Source organism: Balaenoptera borealis, assembly GCF_965194805.1.
Source record: "Balaenoptera borealis genome assembly, contig: HAP1_SCAFFOLD_671, whole genome shotgun sequence".
Taxonomy (NCBI): Eukaryota; Metazoa; Chordata; class Mammalia; order Artiodactyla; family Balaenopteridae; genus Balaenoptera; species Balaenoptera borealis.
The window spans coordinates 417,079-439,983 of NW_028123528.1; the positions used below are offsets into that span (position 1 = coordinate 417,079).

At 46.1% G+C, this 22,905-nt stretch overlaps 1 long non-coding RNA gene across 1 annotated transcript; it reads left to right on the forward strand.

Annotated features, from left to right (window-relative positions):
• The first annotated feature begins 1,553 nt into the window (after positions 1-1,553).
• LOC309621557 lies at positions 1,554-16,931 on the forward strand. The gene is made up of 3 exons (XR_014240087.1): positions 1,554-1,621; positions 7,564-7,637; positions 16,836-16,931. It is a non-coding gene; the product is annotated as an uncharacterized lncRNA (long non-coding RNA).
• The last annotated feature ends 5,974 nt before the right edge of the window (positions 16,932-22,905 follow it).

Consider the following 22,905-nt stretch of genomic DNA (forward strand, 5'->3'; position numbering starts at 1 on the left):
GACTGGTATCATGGAGCATTGTTCTGAAAAAGGTCATGGGGCAGTGTAATGACAAGTATCATGGAGGATGTGATGAATGGAGTCATGGAGCATTGTGATTAAATGGATCATGAGGCATTTTGATGACAAGAGTCATGGTACATTGTGATGACAGGGCTAATGGAGCATTGTGATGACAAGGTCTATGGAGCATTGTGATGACTGGGGTCATGGGGCATGGTGATGACAGTGGTCATGAAGCATTGTGATGACAAAGACCACGGAGCATTGTGATGACAGGTGTCATGCAGCATTGTGATGAAAGGGGTCATGGAGCACTGTGATTACAGGCGCCATGTATAATTGTGATGACAAAAGCCATGGAGAATTGTGATGACAGTTGTCATGGAGCATTGTGTTGAAAGGGGCATGGAGCATTGTGACGACAATGGTCATGGAGCATTGTGATGACTGGTATCATGGAGCATTGTTCTGAAAAAGGTCATGGGGCAGTGTAATGACAAGTATCATGGAGGATGTGATGAAAGGAGTCATGGAGCATTGTGATTAAATGGATCATGAGGCATTTTGATGACAAGAGTCATGGAACATTGTGATGACAGGGCTAATGGAGCATTGTGATGACAAGGGCTATGGAGCATTGTGATGACAGGTGTCATGCAGCATTGTGATGAAAGGGGTCATGGATCACTACGATGACATGGGTAATGGATCATTGTGATGATACGGGCATGGAGCAATGTGATGACAGGGGTCATGCAGCATTGTGATGACAGGGGCCATGCAGCATTGTGATGACATGGGCATGGAGCATAGTGATGACAAGAGTTCTGGAGCATTTTGATGACAAGGGCATGGATCATTTTGATGACAGGGGCCATGAAGCATTGAGATGACAAGGGAATGGAGCATTGTGATGAAAGCGGTCCTGGAGAATTGTGAGGAAACGGGTCATGGATTATTGTGATGGAAGGGTTCCTGGAGCATTCTGATGACAAGCGCCATGGAGCATTTTAATGAAAGGGGTACTGGAGCATTGTACAGAAATGGTTCATGGATCATCGTGATTACACGGATCATGGAATATTGTGATGACAAGGGTTTCGGAGCATTGTGACGACAGGGGTCATGGAGCATTGTAATAGCAGGGGTGATGGGGCATTGTGATGACAGGGGCATGGAGCATTGTGATGACAGAAGTCATAGAATATTGTGATGACAAGGGCCATGGAGCATTGTCATGAAAGGTCTTATCTGGCATTGTGATGAGAGTGGTCATGGAGCATTGTGAAAAATGTTGTCCTGAAGCACTGTTATTAAAGGGGCCATGTAGAATTTTGATGACAAAGGCCATGGAGCATTGTGATGACAGGCATCATGGAGCAATTTGATGAAAGTGGTCATGGAGCATTGTGATGAAATGCGCCATGGAACATTGTGAAGACAAGTGTCCTGGAGCATTGTGATGACAAGGGCCATGGCCAATTCTGATGACAGGTGTCATGGAGCATTGTGATGACAGTGGTCATCTATCATTATGATGAAAGGTATCACGGAGCACTGTGATGACAGGGGCCATGGAGCATTGTGATGACACGGGCATGGAGCATTATGATGAGAAGTGATCTGGAGCATTGCGATGACAAGCGTATGGAGCATTGCGATTACAGGGGCCAGGGAGCATTGAGATGACAAGGGCAGGGAACATTGTGATGACAGCGGTCATGGATCCTTGTGATGATATCTGTCATGGAACATTGTGCTGACAGGGGCCATAGAGCATTGTGATGACAGGTGTCGTGTGGCCTTGTGATGACAGTGGTCATAGAGCATTGTGAGGAAAAGGATCATGGAGCAATGTGATTACAGGGGCCATGGAGCATTGTGTATGCATAGGCCATGGAGCAATGAAATGACAGGGGTCAAGGAGCATTGTGATGTAAGTTGTCATGGAGCATTGTGATGACTATTGTCCATGAACATTGTGATGACATGGTTCATGGAGGATTGTGATGACAGGTGTCATGTGGAATTGTGAGGAGAGCAGTCATATAGAATTGTGATGAAAGGTATCAGGGAGGACTCTGATGACAGGGGCCGTGGAGCACTGTGATGACAGTGGTCATCTAGAATTGTGATGAAATATACCAGGGAGCATTGTGATGACAGGGGTCATGGATCACCGCAATTATAGGGGCCATGGAGCATTGTGAATACAAAGATCATGGAGCATTGAGATGACAGGGGTCATGGATCATTGTGATGACAAGAGTCCTGGAAACTTGTGATGACACGGTTCATGGAGCATTGTGATGAAAGGGGTCATGGAGCACTGTGATCACAGGGGCCATGTATAATTGTGATGACAAAGGCCATGGAGCATTGTGATGACAGTTTTCATGGAGCATTGTGTTGAAAGGGGCATGGAGCATTGTGACGACAATGGTCATGGAGCATTGTGATGACTGGTATCATGGAGCATTGTTCTGAAAAAGGTCATGGGGCAGTGTAATGACAAGTATCATGGAGGATGTGATGAAAGGTATCATGGAGCATTGTGATTAAATGGATCATGAGGCATTTTGATGACAAGAGTCATGGAACATTGTGATGACAGGGCTAATGGAGCATTGTGATGACAAGGGCTATGGAGCATTGTGATGACTGGGGTCATGGAGCATTGTGATGAAAGGGGTCATGGATCACTACGATGACATGGGTAATGGAGCATTGTGATGATATGAGCATGGAGCATTGTGATGACAGGGGCCAGGGAGCATTGAGAATGACAGGGGCAGGGAACATTGTGATGACAGCAGTCATGAATCTTTTTGATGATACCTGTCATGGAACATTGTGCTGACAGGGGCTATAGAGCATTGTGATGACAGGTGTCATGTGGCATTGTGATGACAGTGGTCATAGAGCATTGTGATGAAAAGGATCATGGAGCAATGTGATTACAGGTGCCATGGAGCATTGTGAATACATAAGCCATGGAGCATTGTGATGACAGGGGTCAAGGAGCATTGTTATGAAAGTGGACCTGGAGCACTGTGAGGACACGGGCATGCAGCATTTTGATGACAAGAGTTCTGGAGCATTGTGATGACAAGTGTATGGAGCATTGTGATGACAAGGGCCATGGCCAATTCTGATGACAGGTGTCATCGGGCATTGTGATGACAGAGGTTATCTAGCATTGTGATGAAAGGTACCATGGATCACTGTGATAACAGGGGCCATGGAGCATTGTGATGATAAAGACCATGGAGCATTTTAACGAAAAGTGTCATGGAGAATTGTGATGAGACGGGCATGGAGCATTATGATGACAAGAGTTCTGGAGCATTGCGTTGACAAGGGAATGGAGCATTGTGATTACAGGGACCATGGAGGAGAGTGATGACATCTGTCATGGAACATTGTGCTGACAGGGGCCATGGAGCATTGTGATGACAGGTATAATGTGGCATTGTAATGACAGTGGTCATAGAGCATTGTGATGAAATGGATCATGGAGCAATGTGATTACAGGGACCATGTAGCATTGCGAATGCATAGGCTATGGAGCATTGTGATGACAGGAGTCAAGGAGCATTGTGATGTAAGTGGTCATGGATCATTGTGATGACAAGTGTCCTGGACCACTGTGATGACACGGGTCATGGAGCATTGTGATGGCAAGGGCCATGGCGAATTGTGATAACATGTGTCTTGGGGCATTGTGATGACAGTGGTCATGTAGAATTGTAATGAAAGGTATCATGGAGCACTGTGATGACAGGGGCCATGGAGTATTGTAATGACAAGGCCATGGAACATTGTGATGACAAGTATCATGGAGCTTTGTGATGACACGAGCATTCATCATTATGATGACAAGAGTTCTGGAGCATTGTGATGACAAGGGCATGGAGCATTGTGATTACAGGGTCATGGAGCATTGTGATGACAACTGTCATGGAACATTGTGATGACAGGGTTCATGGAGCATTGTGATTAAAGGGGCCATGGAGCATTTTGATGACAAGGGCAGGCGAACATTTTGATTACCTTGGTAATGGAGCATTGTGATGACATGGGCAGGGAACATTGTGAAGACAGGTGTAATGGAACATTCTGATTACAGGGGACATGGAGCATTTTGATGACATGGGCAGGCAACATTGTGATGACAGGTGTCATGGAGCATTGTGATGACAATTGTCATGGAACGTTGTGCTGACAGGGATCATGCAGCATTGTGATGAGACGGTCATTGGAGCATTGTGATGACAGGCGTACTGGAGCCTTCTGAGGAAAGGTGTCATGGGTCATTGTGATTACAGCGATCATGGATTATTGTGATGACAGTGGTCATGGAGCATTGTAATGACAGGGGCCATGGAGCATTGTGATGACAGGGGTCATGGGGCATTGTGATCACAGGGGCCATGTATAATTGTGATGACAAAGGCCATGGAGCATTGTGATGACAGTTGTCATGGAGCATTGTGTTGAAAGGGGCATGGAGCATTGTGACGACAATGGTCATGGAGCATTGTGATGACTGGTATCATGGAGCATTGTTCTGAAAAAGGTCATGGGGCAGTGTAATGACAAGAATCATGGAGGATGTGATGAAAGGAGTCATGGAGCATTGTGATTAAATGGATCATGAGGCATTTTGATGACAAGAGTCATGGAACATTGTGATGACAGGGCTAATGGAGCATTGTGATGACAAGGGCTATGGAGCATTGTGATGACTGGGGTCATGGAGCATTGTGATGAAAGGGGTCATGGATCACTACGATGACATGGGTAATGGAGCATTGTGATGATATGAGCATGGAGCATTGTGAGGACAGGGGCCAGGGAGCATTGAGATGACAAGGGCAGGGAACATTGTGATGAGAGCAGTCATGGATCATTGTGATGATACCTGTCATGGAACATTGTGCTGACAGGGGCTATAGAGCATTGTGATGACAGGTGTCATGTGGTATTGTGATGACAGTGGTCATAGAGCATTGTGATGACAGGGGTCAAGGGGCATTGTGATGAAAGTGGTCATGGAGCACTGTGATGACACGGGCATGGAGAATTATGATGACAAGTGTTCTGGAGCATTGTGATGACAAGGGTATGGAGCATTGTGATTAGAGGGGACCAGGAGCATTGTGATTACATGGGCAGTGAATATTGTGATGACAGGGGTCATGGAGCACTGTGATGACTAGTGTCATGGAACATTGTGATGACAGGGATCATGGAGCATTGTGATAAGAGGGGCCTTGGAGCATTATGATGATAGGCATCATGGGGCATTGTGATGACAGCGGTCTTGGAGCATTGTGATGAAAGGAATCATGGAGCAATGTGATTACAGGAGCCATGGAGCATTGTGAATGCATAGGCCATGGAGCAATGAAATGACAGGGGTCAAGGAGCATTGTGATGTAAGTTGTCATGGAGCATTGTGATGACAACTGTCATGGAACATTGTGATGACAGGGTTCATGGAGCATTGTGATTAAAGGGGCCATGGAGCATTTTGATGACAAGGGCAGGCGAACATTTTGATTACATTGATAATGGAGCATTGTGATGACATGGGCAGGGAACATTGTGAAGACAGGTGTAATGGAACATTGTGATTACAGGGGACATGGAGCATTTTGATGACATGGGCAGGCAACATTGTGATGACAGGTGTCTTGGAGCATTGTGAAGACAATTGTCATGTAACTTTGTGCTGACAGGGATCATGGAGCATTGTGATGACAGGCGTACTCGAGCCTTCTTAGGAATGGTGTCATGAGTCATTGTGATTACAGCGCTCATGGAACATTGTGATGACCGTGGTCATGGAGCATTGTGATGAAAGGGGTCATGAAGCACTGTGATCACAGGAGCCATGTATAATTGTGATGACAAAGGCCATGGAGCATTGTGATGACAGTTGTCATGGAGCATTGTGTTGAATGGGGCATGGAGCATTGTGACGACAATGGTCATGGAGCATTGTGATGACTGGTATCATGGAGCATTGTTCTGAAAAAGGTCATGGGGCAGTGTAATGACAAGTATCATGGAGGATGTGATGAATGGAGTCATGGAGCATTGTGATTAAATGGATCATGAGGCATTTTGATGACAAGAGTCATGGTACATTGTGATGACAGGGCTAATGGAGCATTGTGATGACAAGGTCTATGGAGCATTGTGATGACTGGGGTCATGGGGCATGGTGATGACAGTGGTCATGAAGCATTGTGATGACAAAGACCACGGAGCATTGTGATGACAGGTGTCATGCAGCATTGTGATGAAAGGGGTCATGGAGCACTGTGATTACAGGGGCCATGTATAATTGTGATGACAAAAGCCATGGAGAATTGTGATGACAGTTGTCATGGAGCATTGTGTTGAAAGGGGCATGGAGCATTGTGACGACAATGGTCATGGAGCATTGTGATGACTGGTATCATGGAGCATTGTTCTGAAAAAGGTCATGGGGCAGTGTAATGACAAGTATCATGGAGGATGTGATGAAAGGAGTCATGGAGCATTGTGATTAAATGGATCATGAGGCATTTTGATGACAAGAGTCATGGAACATTGTGATGACAGGGCTAATGGAGCATTGTGATGACAAGGGCTATGGAGCATTGTGATGACAGGTGTCATGCAGCATTGTGATGAAAGGGGTCATGGATCACTACGATGACATGGGTAATGGAGCATTGTGATGATACGGGCATGGAGCAATGTGATGACAGGGGTCATGCAGCATTGTGATGACAGGGGCCATGCAGCATTTTGATGACATGGGCATGGAGCATAGTGATGACAAGAGTTCTGGAGCATTTTGATGACAAGGGCATGGATCATTTTGATGACAGGGGCCATGAAGCATTGAGATGACAAGGGAATGGAGCATTGTGATGAAAGCGGTCCTGGAGAATTGTGAGGAAACGGGTCATGGATTATTGTGATGGAAGGGTTCCTGGAGCATTCTGATGACAAGCGCCATGGAGCATTTTAATGAAAGGGGTACTGGAGCATTGTACAGAAATGGTTCATGGATCATCGTGATTACACGGATCATGGAATATTGTGATGACAAGGGTTTCGGAGCATTGTGACGACAGGGGTCATGGAGCATTGTAATAGCAGGGGTGATGGGGCATTGTGATGACAGGGGCATGGAGCATTGTGATGACAGAAGTCATAGAATATTGTGATGACAAGGGCCATGGAGCATTGTCATGAAAGGTCTTATGTGGCATTGTGATGAGAGTGGTCATGGAGCATTGTGAAAAATGTTGTCCTGAAGCACTGTTATTAAAGGGGCCATGTAGAATTTTGATGACAAAGGCCATGGAGCATTGTGATGACAGGCATCATGGAGCAATTTGATGAAAGTGGTCATGGAGCATTGTGATGAAATGCGCCATGGAACATTGTGAAGACAAGTGTCCTGGAGCATTGTGATGACAAGGGCCATGGCCAATTCTGATGACAGGTGTCATGGAGTATTGTGATGACAGTGGTCATCTATCATTATGATGAAAGGTATCACGGAGCACTGTGATGACAGGGGCCATGGAGCATTGTGATGACACGGGCATGGAGCATTATGATGAGAAGTGATCTGGAGCATTGCGATGACAAGCGTATGGAGCATTGCGATTACAGGGGCCAGGGAGCATTGAGATGACAAGGGCAGGGAACATTGTGATGACAGCGGTCATGGATCCTTGTGATGATATCTGTCATGGAACATTGTGCTGACAGGGGCCATAGAGCATTGTGATGACAGGTGTCGTGTGGCCTTGTGATGACAGTGGTCATAGAGCATTGTGAGGAAAAGGATCATGGAGCAATGTGATTACAGGGGCCATGGAGCATTGTGTATGCATAGGCCATGGAGCAATGAAATGACAGGGGTCAAGGAGCATTGTGATGTAAGTTGTCATGGAGCATTGTGATGACTATTGTCCATGAACATTGTGATGACATGGTTCATGGAGGATTGTGATGACAGGTGTCATGTGGAATTGTGAGGAGAGCAGTCATATAGAATTGTGATGAAAGGTATCAGGGAGGACTCTGATGACAGGGGCCGTGGAGCACTGTGATGACAGTGGTCATCTAGAATTGTGATGAAATATACCAGGGAGCATTGTGATGACAGGGGTCATGGATCACCGCAATTATAGGGGCCATGGAGCATTGTGAATACAAAGATCATTGAGCATTGAGATGACAGGGGTCATGGATCATTGTGATGACAAGAGTCCTGGAAACTTGTGATGACACGGTTCATGGAGCATTGTGATGAAAGGGGTCATGGAGCACTGTGATCACAGGGGCCATGTATAATTGTGATGACAAAGGCCATGGAGCATTGTGATGACAGTTTTCATGGAGCATTGTGTTGAAAGGGGCATGGAGCATTGTGACGACAATGGTCATGGAGCATTGTGATGACTGGTATCATGGAGCATTGTTCTGAAAAAGGTCATGGGGCAGTGTAATGACAAGTATCATGGAGGATGTGATGAAAGGTATCATGGAGCATTGTGATTAAATGGATCATGAGGCATTTTGATGACAAGAGTCATGGAACATTGTGATGACAGGGCTAATGGAGCATTGTGATGACAAGGGCTATGGAGCATTGTGATGACTGGGGTCATGGAGCATTGTGATGAAAGGGGTCATGGATCACTACGATGACATGGGTAATGGAGCATTGTGATGATATGAGCATGGAGCATTGTGATGACAGGGGCCAGGGAGCATTGAGAATGACAGGGGCAGGGAACATTGTGATGACAGCAGTCATGAATCTTTTTGATGATACCTTTCATGGAACATTGTGCTGACAGGGGCTATAGAGCATTGTGATGACAGGTGTCATGTGGCATTGTGATGACAGTGGTCATAGAGCATTGTGATGAAAAGGATCATGGAGCAATGTGATTACAGGTGCCATGGAGCATTGTGAATACATAAGCCATGGAGCATTGTGATGACAGGGGTCAAGGAGCATTGTTATGAAAGTGGACCTGGAGCACTGTGAGGACACGGGCATGCAGCATTTTGATGACAAGAGTTCTGGAGCATTGTGATGACAAGTGTATGGAGCATTGTGATGACAAGGGCCATGGCCAATTCTGATGACAGGTGTCATCGGGCATTGTGATGACAGAGGTTATCTAGCATTGTGATGAAAGGTACCATGGATCACTGTGATAACAGGGGCCATGGAGCATTGTGATGATAAAGACCATGGAGCATTTTAACGAAAAGTGTCATGGAGAATTGTGATGAGACGGGCATGGAGCATTATGATGACAAGAGTTCTGGAGCATTGCGTTGACAAGGGAATGGAGCATTGTGATTACAGGGACCATGGAGGAGAGTGATGACATCTGTCATGGAACATTGTGCTGACAGGGGCCATGGAGCATTGTGATGACAGGTATAATGTGGCATTGTAATGACAGTGGTCATAGAGCATTGTGATGAAATGGATCATGGAGCAATGTGATTACAGGGACCATGTAGCATTGCGAATGCATAGGCTATGGAGCATTGTGATGACAGGAGTCAAGGAGCATTGTGATGTAAGTGGTCATGGATCATTGTGATGACAAGTGTCCTGGACCACTGTGATGACACGGGTCATGGAGCATTGTGATGGCAAGGGCCATGGCGAATTGTGATAACATGTGTCTTGGGGCATTGTGATGACAGTGGTCATGTAGAATTGTAATGAAAGGTATCATGGAGCACTGTGATGACAGGGGCCATGGAGTATTGTAATGACAAGGCCATGGAACATTGTGATGACAAGTATCATGGAGCTTTGTGATGACACGAGCATTCATCATTATGATGACAAGAGTTCTGGAGCATTGTGATGACAAGGGCATGGAGCATTGTGATTACAGGGTCATGGAGCATTGTGATGACAACTGTCATGGAACATTGTGATGACAGGGTTCATGGAGCATTGTGATTAAAGGGGCCATGGAGCATTTTGATGACAAGGGCAGGCGAACATTTTGATTACCTTGGTAATGGAGCATTGTGATGACATGGGCAGGGAACATTGTGAAGACAGGTGTAATGGAACATTGTGATTACAGGGGACATGGAGCATTTTGATGACATGGGCAGGCAACATTGTGATGACAGGTGTCATGGAGCATTGTGATGACAATTGTCATGGAACGTTGTGCTGACAGGGATCATGCAGCATTGTGATGAGACGGTCATTGGAGCATTGTGATGACAGGCGTACTGGAGCCTTCTGAGGAAAGGTGTCATGGGTCATTGTGATTACAGCGATCATGGATTATTGTGATGACAGTGGTCATGGAGCATTGTAATGACAGGGGCCATGGAGCATTGTGATGACAGGGGTCATGGGGCATTGTGATCACAGGGGCCATGTATAATTGTGATGACAAAGGCCATGGAGCATTGTGATGACAGTTGTCATGGAGCATTGTGTTGAAAGGGGCATGGAGCATTGTGACGACAATGGTCATGGAGCATTGTGATGACTGGTATCATGGAGCATTGTTCTGAAAAAGGTCATGGGGCAGTGTAATGACAAGAATCATGGAGGATGTGATGAAAGGAGTCATGGAGCATTGTGATTAAATGGATCATGAGGCATTTTGATGACAAGAGTCATGGAACATTGTGATGACAGGGCTAATGGAGCATTGTGATGACAAGGGCTATGGAGCATTGTGATGACTGGGGTCATGGAGCATTGTGATGAAAGGGGTCATGGATCACTACGATGACATGGGTAATGGAGCATTGTGATGATATGAGCATGGAGCATTGTGAGGACAGGGGCCAGGGAGCATTGAGATGACAAGGGCAGGGAACATTGTGATGAGAGCAGTCATGGATCATTGTGATGATACCTGTCATGGAACATTGTGCTGACAGGGGCTATAGAGCATTGTGATGACAGGTGTCATGTGGTATTGTGATGACAGTGGTCATAGAGCATTGTGATGACAGGGGTCAAGGGGCATTGTGATGAAAGTGGTCATGGAGCACTGTGATGACACGGGCATGGAGAATTATGATGACAAGTGTTCTGGAGCATTGTGATGACAAGGGTATGGAGCATTGTGATTAGAGGGGACCAGGAGCATTGTGATTACATGGGCAGTGAATATTGTGATGACAGGGGTCATGGAGCACTGTGATGACTAGTGTCATGGAACATTGTGATGACAGGGATCATGGAGCATTGTGATAAGAGGGGCCTTGGAGCATTATGATGATAGGCATCATGGGGCATTGTGATGACAGCGGTCTTGGAGCATTGTGATGAAAGGAATCATGGAGCAATGTGATTACAGGAGCCATGGAGCATTGTGAATGCATAGGCCATGGAGCAATGAAATGACAGGGGTCAAGGAGCATTGTGATGTAAGTTGTCATGGAGCATTGTGATGACAAGTGTCCATGAATATTGTGATGACATGGTTCATGGAGCATTGTGATGACAAGTGCCATGGCGAATTGTGATGACAGGTGTCATGGGGCATTGTGATGACAGTTGTCATGTAGAATTGTAATGAAAGGTATCATGGAGGACTCTGACGACAGGGGCCGTGGAGCACTGTGATGACAGTGGTCATCTAGAATTGTGATGAAATATACCAGGGAGCATTGTGATGACAAATGCCATGGCGAATTGTGATGACAGGTGTCATGGGGCATTGTGATGACAGTTGTCATGTAGAATTGTAATGAAAGGTATCATGGAGGACTCTGACGACAGGGGCCGTGGAGCACTGTGATGACAGTGGTCATCTAGAATTGTGATGAAATATACCAGGGAGCATTGTGATGACAGGGGTCATGGATCACTGCAATTATAGGGGCCATGGAGCATTTTGAATACAAAGATCATGGAGCATTGAGATGACAGGGGTCATGGATAATTGTGATGACAAGGGTCCTGGAACCTTGTGATGACACGGTTCATGGAGCATTGTGATGACAAGGTTCTTCAAGCATTGTGATGACACGGGCATGGAGCATTATGATGACAACAGTTCTGGAGCATTGTGATGAAAAGGGTATGGAGCACTGTGATTACAGGGGACCAGGAGCATTGTGATTACATGGGAAGTGTATATTGTGATGACAGGGGTTCATGGAGCACTGTGATGACAAGTGTCATGGAACATTGTGATGACAGGGTTCATGGAGCATTGTGATGAGAGGGGCCTTGGAGCATTATGATGATAGGCGTCATGGGGTATTGTGATGAGAGTGGTCATAGAACATTGTGATGAAATGGATCATGGAGCAATGTGATTACAGGGGCCATGGAGCAGTGTGATGACAGGGGTCATGGAGCATTGTGATGAATGTGGTCATAGTTCATTGTGATGATAAGTGTCCAAGAACATTGTGATGACATGGATCATGGAGCATTGTGTTGACAAGGGCCATGGGGAATTGTGTTGACAGGTGTCATGGGGCATTGTGATGACAGTGGTCATCTAGAATTGTGATGAAAGGTAACATGGAGCACTGTGATAACAGGGGCCATGGAGCATTGTGATGACAAAGGCCATGGAGCATTTTGATGACAAGTGTCATGGAGCATTGTGATGAGACGGACATGGAGCATTATGATGCCAAGAGTTCTGGAGCATTGTGGTGACAAGGGCATGGAGCATTGTGATGACAAGGGCCATGGCCAATTCTGATGACAGGTGTCCTCGGGCATTGTGATGACAGAGGTTATCTAGCACTGTGATGAAAGGTACCATGGATCACTGTGATAACAGGGCCATGGAGCATTTTGATGATAAAGGCCATGGAGCATTTTAATGAAAAGTGTCATGGAGAATTGTGATGAGACGGGCATGGAGCATTTTGACGACAAGAGTTCTGGAGCATTGCGTTGACAAGGGAATGGAGCATTGTGATTACAGGGACCATGGAGGAGAGTGATGACATCTGTCATGGAACATTGTGCTGACAGGGGCCATGGAGCATTGTGATGACAGGTATAATGTGGCATTGTAATGACAGTGGTCATAGAGCATTGTGATGAAATGGATCATGGAGCAATGTGATTACAGGGACCATGTAGCATTGCGAATGCATAGGCTATGGAGCATTGTGATGACAGGAGTCAAGGAGCATTGTGATGTATGTGGTCATGGACCATTGTGATGACAAGTGTCCTGGACCATTGTGATGACACGGGTCATGGAGCCTTGTGATGGCAAGGGCCATGGCGAATTGTGATGACATGTGTCTTGGGGCATTGTGATGACAGTGGTCATCTAGAATTGTGATAAAAGGTATCATGGAGCACTGTGATGACAGGGGCCATGGAGTATTGTAAAGACAAGGCCATGGAACATTGTGATGACAAGTATCATGGAGCTTTGTGATGACACGAGCATTCATCATTATGATGACAAGAGTTCTGGAGCATTGTGATGACAAGGGCATGGAGCATTGTGATTACAGGGTCATGGAGCATTGTGATGACAACTGTCATGGAACATTGTGATGACAGGGTTCATGGAGCATTGTGATTAAAGGGGCCATGGAGCATTTTGATGACAAGGGCAGGCGAACATTTTGATTACATTGGTAATGGAGCATTGTGATGACATGGGCAGGGAACACTGTGAAGACAGGTGTAATGGAACATTGTGAATACAGGGGACATGGAGCATTTTGATGACATGGGCAGGCAACATTGTGATGACAGGTGTCATGGAGCATTGGGATGACAATTGTCATGGAACGTTGTGCTGACAGGGATCATGGAGCAATGTGATGAGACGGTCATTGGAGCATTGTGATGACAGGCGTACTGGAGCCTTCTGAGGAAAGGTGTCATGGGTCATTGTGATTACAGCGATCATGGAACATTGTGATGACAGTGGTCATGGAGCATTGTAATGACAGGGGCCATGGAGCATTGTGATGACAGGGGTCATGGGGCATTGTGATGACAGTGGTCATGGAGCATTGTGATGAAAGGGGTCATGGAGCACTGTGATCACAGGGGCCATGTATAATTGTGATGACAAAGACCATGGAGCATTGTGATGACAGTTGTCATGGAGCATTGTGTTGAAAGGGGCATGGAGCATTGTGATGACAAGGGTATGGAGCACTATGATTACAGGGGACCAGGAGCATTGTGATTACATGGGCAGTGAATATTGTGATGACAGGGGTCTTGGAGCACTGTGATGACTAGTGTCATGGAACATTGTGATGACAGGGATCATGGAGCATTGTGATGAGAGGGGCCTTAGAGCATTATGATGATAGGCGTCATGGGGCATTGTGATGACAGCGGTCTTGGAGCATTGTGATGAAAGGGATCATGGAGCAATGTGCTTACAGGAGCCATGGAGCATTGTGAATGCATAGGCCATGGAGCAATGAAATGACAGGGGTCAAGGAGCATTGTGATGTAAGATGTCATGGAGCACTGTGATGACAAGTGTCCATGAACATTGTGATGACATGGTTCATGGAGCATTGTGATGACAAGTGCCATGGCGAATTGTGATGACAGGTGTCATGGGGCATTGTGTTGAAAGGGGCATGGAGCATTGTGACGACAATGGTCATGGAGCATTGTGATGACTGGTATCATGGAGCATTGTTCTGAAAAAGGTCATGGGGCAGTGTAATGACAAGTATCATGGAGGATGTGATGAAAGGAGTCATGGAGCATTGTGATTAAATGGATCATGAGGAATTTTGATGACAAGTGTCATGGAACATTGTGATGACAGGGCTAATGGAGCATTTTGATGGCAAGGGCTATGGAGCATTGTGATGACAGGTGTCATGCAGCATTGTGATGAAAGGGGTCATGGATCACTACGATGACATGGGTAATGGAGCATTTTGATGATATGGGCATGGAGCATTGTGATAACAGGGGCCAGGGAGCATTGAGATGACAAGAGCAGGGAACATTGTGATGAGAGCAGTCATGGATCATTGTGATGATACCTGTCATGGAACATTGTGCTGACAGGGGCTATAGAGCATTGTGATGACAGGTGTCATGTGGCATTGTGATGACAGTCGTCATAGAGCATTGTGATGACAGGGGTCAAGGAGCATTGAGAAGAAAGTGGTCATGGAGCACTGTGATGACACGGGCATGGAGCATTATGATGACAAGAGTTCTGGAGCATTGTGATGACAAGGGTATGGAGCATTGTGATTACAGGGGACCAGGAGCATTGTGATTACATGGGCAGTGAATATTGTGATGACAGGGGTCATGGAGCACTGTGATGACTAGTGTCATGGAACATTGTGATGACAGGGATCATGTTGCATTGTGATGAGAGGGGCCTTAGAGCATTATGATGATAGGCGTCATGGGGCATTGTGATGACAGCGGTCTTAGAGCATTGTGATGAAAGGGATCATGGAGCAATGTGCTTACAGGAGCCATGGAGCATTGTTAATGCATAGGCAATGGAGCAATGAAATGACAGGGGTCAAGGAGCATTGTGATGTAAGATGTCATGGAGCATTGTGATGACAAGTGTCCATGAACATTGTGATGACATGGTTCATGGAGCATTGTGATGACAAGTGCCATGGCGAATTGTGAAGACAGGTGTCATGGGGCACTGTGTTGAAAGGGGCATGGAGCATTGTGACGACAATGGTCATGGAGCATTGTGATGACTGGTATCATGGAGCATTGTTCTGAAAAGGGTCATGGGGCAGTGTAATGACAAGTATCATGGAGGATGTGATGAAAGGAGTCATGGAGCATTGTGATTAAATGGATCATGAGGCATTTTGATGACAAGAGTCATGGAACATTGTGATGACAGGGCTAATGGAGCATTGTGATGACAAGGGCTATGGAGCATTGTGATGACAGGTGTCATGCAGCATTGTGATGAAAGGGGTCATGGATCACTACGATGACATGGGTAATGGAGCATTGTGATGATACGGGCATGGAGCAATGTGATGACAGGGGTCATGCAGCATTGTGATGACAGGGGCCATGCAGCATTGTGATGACATGGGCATGGAGCATAGTGATGACAAGAGTTCTGGAGCATTTTGATGACAAGGGCATAGATCATTTTGATGACAGGGGCCATGAAGCATTGAGATGACAAGGGAATGGAGCATTGTGATGAAAGCGGTCCTGGAGAATTGTGAGGAAACGGGTCATGGATTATTGTGATGGAAGGGTTCCTGGAGCATTCTGATGACATGCGCCATGGAGCATTTTAATGAAAGGGGTACTGGAGCATTGTACAGAAATGGTTCATGGATCATCGTGATTACACAGATCATGGAATATTGTGATGACAAGGGTTTCGGAGCATTGTGACGACAGGGGTCATGGAGCATTGTAATAGCAGGGGTGATGGGGCATTGTGATGACAGGGGCATGGAGCATTGTGATGACAGAAGTCATAGAATATTGTGATGACAAGGGCCATGGAGCATTGTCATGAAAGGTCTTATCTGGCATTGTGATGAGAGTGGTCATGGAGCATTGTGATAAATGTTGTCCTGAAGCACTGTTATTAAAGGGGCCATGTAGAATTTTGATGACAAAGGCCATGGAGCATTGTGATGACAGGCATCATGGAGCAATTTGATGAAAGTGGTCATGGAGCATTGTGATGAAATGGGCCATGGAACATTGTGAAGACAAGTGTCCTGGAGCATTGTGATGACAAGGGCCATGGCCAATTCTGATGACAGGTGTCATGGAGCATTGTGATGACAGTGGTCATCTATCATTATGATGAAAGGTATCACGGAGCACTGTGATGACAGGGGCCATGGAGCATTGTGATGACACGGGCATGGAGCATTATGATGAGAAGTGATCTGGAGCATTGCGATGACAAGGGTATGGAGCATTGCGATTACAGGGGCCAGGGAGCATTGAGATGACAAGGGCAGGGAACATTGTGATGACAGCGGTCATGGATCCTTGTGATGATATCTGTCATGGAACATTGTGCTGACAGGGGCCATAGAGCATTGTGATGACAGGTGTCGTGTGGCCTTGTGATGACAGTGGTCATAGAGCATTGTGATGAAAAGGATCATGGAGCAATGTGATTACAGGGGCCATGGAGCATTGTGTATGCATAGGCCATGGAGCAATGAAATGACAGGGGTCACGGAGCATTGTGATGTAAGTTGTCATGGAGCATTGTGATGAGACTGGCATGGAGCATTATGATGCCAAGAGTTCTGGAGCATTGTGATGACAAGGGTATGGAGCATTGTGATTACAGGGGACCAGGAGCATTGTGATTACATGGGCAGTGAATATTGTGTTGACAGGGGTCATGGAGCACTGTGATGACTAGTGTCATGGAACATTGTGATGACAGGGATCATGGAGCATTGTGATAAGAGGGGCCTTGGAGCATTATGATGATAGGCATCATGGGGCATTGTGATGATAGCGGTCTTGGAGCATTGTGATGAAAGGGATCATGGAGCAATGTGATTACAGGAGCCATGGAGCATTGTGAATGCATAGGCCATGGAGCAATGAAATGACAGGGGTCAAGGAGCATTGTGATGTAAGTTGTCATGGAGCATTGTGATGACAAGTGTCCATGAACATTGTGATGACATGGTTCATGGAGCATTGTGATGACAAGGGCCATGGCGAATTGTGATGACAGGTGTCATGGGGCATTGTGATGACAGTGGTCATCGAGAATTATGAGGAAAGGTAACATGGAGCACTGTGATAACAGGGGCCATGGAGCATTGTGATGACAAAGGCCATGGAGCATTTTGATGACAAGTGTCATGGAGCATTGTGATGAGATGGGCATGGAGCATTATGATGCCCAGAGTTCTGGAGCATTGTGGTGACAAGGGCATGGAGCATTGTGATGACAAGGGCCATGGCCAGTTCTGATGACAGGTGTCATCGGGCATTGTGATGACAGAGGTTACCTAGCAATGTGATGAAAGGTACAATGGATCAATGTGATAACAGGGGCCATGGAGCATTGTGATGATAAAGGCCATGGAGCATTTTAATGAGAAGTGTCATGGAGAATTGTGATGAGACGGGCATGGAGCATTATGATGACAAGAGTTCTGGAGCATTGCGTTGACAAGGGAATGGAGCATTGTGATTACAGGGACCATGGAGGAGAGTGATGACATCTGTCATGGAACATTGTGCTGACAGGGGCCATGGAGCATTGTGATGACAGGTATAATGTGGCATTGTAATGACAGTGGTCATAGAGCATTGTGATGAAATGGATCATGGAGCAATGTGATTACAGGGACCATGTAGCATTGCGAATGCATAGGCTATGGAGCATTGTGATGACAGGAGTCAAGGAGCATTGTGATGTAAGTGGTCATGGATCATTGTGATGACAAGTGTCCTGGACCATTGTGATGACACGGGTCATGGAGCATTGTGATGGCAAGGGCCATGGCGAATTGTGATGACATGTGTCTTGGGGCATTGTGATGACAGTGGTCATCTAGAATTGTGATAAAAGGTATCATGGAGCACTGTGATGACAGGGGCCATGGAATATTGTAATGACAAGGCCATGGAACATTGTGATGACAAGTATCATGGAGCTTTGTGATGACACGAGCATTCATCATTATGATGACAAGAGTTCTGGAGCATTGTGATGACAAGGGCATGGAGCATTGTGATTACAGGGTCATGGAGCATTGTGATGACAACTGTCATGGAACATTGTGATGACAGGGTTCATGGAGCATTGTGATTAAAGGGGCCATGGAGCATTTTGATGACAAGGGCAGGCGAACATTTTGATTACATTGGTAATGGAGCATTGTGATGACATGGGCAGGGAACATTGTGAAGACAGGTGTAATGGAACATTGTGATTACAGGGGACATGGAGCATTTTGATGACATGGGCAGGCAACATTGTGATGACAGGTGTCATGGAGCATTGTGATGACAATTGTCATGGAACGTTGTGCTGACAGGGATCATGGAGCATTGTGATGAGACGGTCATTGGAGCATTGTGATGACAGGCGTACTGGAGCCTTCTGAGGAAAGGTGTCATGAGTCATTGTGATTACAGCGATCATGGAACATTGTGATGACAGTGGTCATGGAGCATTGTAATGACAGGGGCCATGGAGCATTGTGATGACAGGGGTCATGGGGCATTGTGATGACAGTGGTCATGGAACATTGTGATGAAAGGGGTCATGGAGCACTGTGATCACAGGGGCCATGTATAATTGTGATGACAAAGACCATGGAGCATTGTGATGACAGTTGTCATGGAGCATTGTGTTGAAAGGGGCATGGAGCATTGTGACGACAATGGTCATGGAGCATTGTGATGACTGGTATCATGGAGCATTGTTCTGAAAAAGGTCATGGGGCAGTGTAATGACAAGTATCATGGAGGATGTGATGAAAGGAGTCATGGAGCATTGTGATTAAATGGATCATGAGGCATTTTGATGACAAGAGTCATGGAACATTGTGATGACAGGGCTAATGGAGCATTGTGATGACAAGAGCTATGGAGCATTGTGATGACTGGGTTCATGGAGCATTGTGATGAAAGGGGTCATGGATCACTATGATGACATGGGTAATGGAGCATTGTGATGATATGAGCATGGAGCATTGTGATGACAGGGGCCAGGGAGCATTGAGAATGACAAGGGCAGGGAACATTGTGATGACAGCAGTCATGGATCATTGTGATGATACCTGTCATGGAACATTGTGCTGACAGGGGCTATAGAGCATTGTGATGACAGGTGTCATGTGGCATTGTGATGACAGTGGTCATAGAGCATTGTGATGACAAGAGTTCTGGAGCATTGTGATGACAAGGGTATGGAGCATTGTGATTACAGGGGACCAGGAGCATTGTGATTACATGGGCAGTGAATATTGTGATGACAGGGGTCATGGAGCACTGTGATGACTAGTGTCATGGAACATTGTGATGACAGGGATCATGGAGCATTGTGATGAGAGGGGCCTTGGAGCATTATGATGATAGGCGTCATGGGGCATTGTGATGACAGCGGTCTTGGAGCATTGTGATGAAAGGGATCATGGAGCAATGTGATTACAGGAGCCATGTAGCATTGTGAATGCATAGGCCATGGAGCAATGGAATGACAGGGGTCAAGGAGCATTGTGATGTAACATGTCATGGAGCATTGTGATGACTATTGTCCATGAACATTGTGATGACATGGTTCATGGAGCATCGTGATGACAGGTGTCATGTGGCATTGTGATGACAGTGGTCATAGAGCATTGTGATGACAGGGGTCAAGGAGCACTGTGATGACACGGGCATGGAGCATTGTGAATACATAGGCCATGGACCATTGTGATGACAGGGGTCAAGGAGCATTGTGATGAAAGTGGACATGGAGCACTGTGATGACACGGGCATGCAGCATTATGATGACAAGAGTTCTGTAGCATTGTGAAGAAATGGGTATGGAGCATTGTGATTACAGGGAACCAGGAGCATTGTGATTACATGGGCAGTGAATATTGTGATGACAGTGGTCATGGAGCACTGTGATGACTAGTGTCATGGAACATTGTGATGACAGGGATCATGGAGCACTATGATGAGAGGGGCCTTGGAGCATTATGATGATACACGTCATGGGGCATTGTGATGACAGCCGTCTTGGAGCATTGTGATGAAAGGGATCATGGAGCAATGTGATTACAGGGGCCATGGAACATTGTGAATGCATAGGCCATGGAGCAAAGAAATGACAGGGTCAAGGAGCATTGTGATGTAAGTTGTCATGGAGCATTGTGATGACAAGTGTCCATGAACATTGTGATGACATGGTTCATGGAGCATTGTGATGACAAGTGCCATGGCGAATTGTGATGACAGGTGTCATGGGGCATTGTGAAGACAGTTGTCATGTAGAATTGTAATGAAAGGTATCATGGAGGACTCTGACGACAGGGGCCGTGGAGCAATGTGATGACACTGGTCATCTAGAATTGTGATGAAATATACCAGGGAGCATTGTGATGACAGAGGTCATGGATCACCGCAATTATAGGGGCCATGGAGCATTGTGAATACAAAGATCATGTAGCATTGAGATGACAGGGGTCATGGATCATTGTGATGACAAGGGTCCTGGAACCTTGTGATGACACGGTTCATGGAGCATTGTGATAACAAGGTTCTTCAAGCATTGTGATGACACGGGCATGGAGCATTATGATGACAAGAGTTCTGGAGCATTGCGTTGACAAGGGAATGGAGCATTGTGATTACAGGGACCATGGAGGAGAGTGATGACATCTGTCATGGAACATTGTGCTGACAGGGGCCATGGAGCATTGTGATGACAGGTATAATGTGGCATTGTAATGACAGTGGTCATAGAGCATTGTGATGAAATGGATCATGGAGCAATGTGATTACAGGGACCATGTAGCATTGCGAATGCATAGGCTATGGAGCATTGGGATGACAGTAGTCAAGGAGCATTGTGATGTAAGTGGTCATGGATCATTGTGATGACAAGTGTCCTGGACCATTGTGATGACACGGGTCATGGAGCATTGTGATGGCAAGGGCCATGGCGAATTGTGATGACATGTGTCTTGGGGCATTGTGATGACAGTGGTCATCTAGAATTGTGATAAAAGGTATCATGGAGCACTGTGATGACAGGGGCCATGGAGTATTGTAATGACAAGGCCATGGAACATTGTGATGACAAGTATCATGGAGCTTTGTGAGGACACGAGCATTCATCATTATGATGACAAGAGTTCTGGAGCATTGTGATGACAAGGGCATGGAGCATTGTGATTACAGGGTCATGGAGCATTGTGATGACAACTGTCATGGAACATTGTGATGACAGGGTTCATGGAGCATTGTGATTAAAGGGGCCATGGAGCATTTTGATGACAAGGGCAGGCGAACATTTTGATTACATTGGTAATGGAGCATTGTGATGACATGGGCAGGGAACATTGTGAAGACAGGTGTAATGGAACATTGTGATTACAGGGGACATGGAGCATTTTGATGACATGGGCAGGCAACATTGTGATGACAGGTGTCATGGAGCATTGGGATGACAATTGTCATGGAACGTTGTGCTGACAGGGATCATGGAGCATTGTGATGAGACGGTCATTGGAGCATTATGATGACAGGCGTACTGGAGCCTTCTGAGGAAAGGTGTCATGGGTCATTGTGATTACAGCGATCATGGAACATTGTGATGACAGTGGTCATGGAGCATTGTAATGACAGGGGCCATGGAGCATTGTGATGACAGGGGTCATGGGGCATTGTGATCACAGGGGCCATGTATAATTGTGATGACAAAGGCCATGGAGCATTGTGATGACAGTTGTCATGGAGCATTGTGTTGAAAGGGGCATGGAGCATTGTGACGACAATGGTCATGGAGCATTGTGATGACTGGTATCATGGAGCATTGTTCTGAAAAAGGTCATGGGGCAGTGTAATGACAAGTATCATGGAGGATGTGATGAAAGGAGTCATGGATCACTACGATGACATGGGTAATGGAGCATTGTGATGATATGAGCATGGAGCCTTCTGATGACAGGGGCCAGGGAGCATGAAAATGACAAGGGCAGGGAACATTGTGATGACAGCAGTCATGGATCATTGTGATGATACCTGTCATGGAACATTGTGCTGACAGGGGCTATAGAGCATTGTGATGACAGGTGTCATGTGGCATTGTGATGACAGTGGTCATAGAGCATTGTGATGACAGGAGTCAAGGAGCATTGTGATGAAAGTGGTCATGGAGCACTGTGATGACACGGGCATGG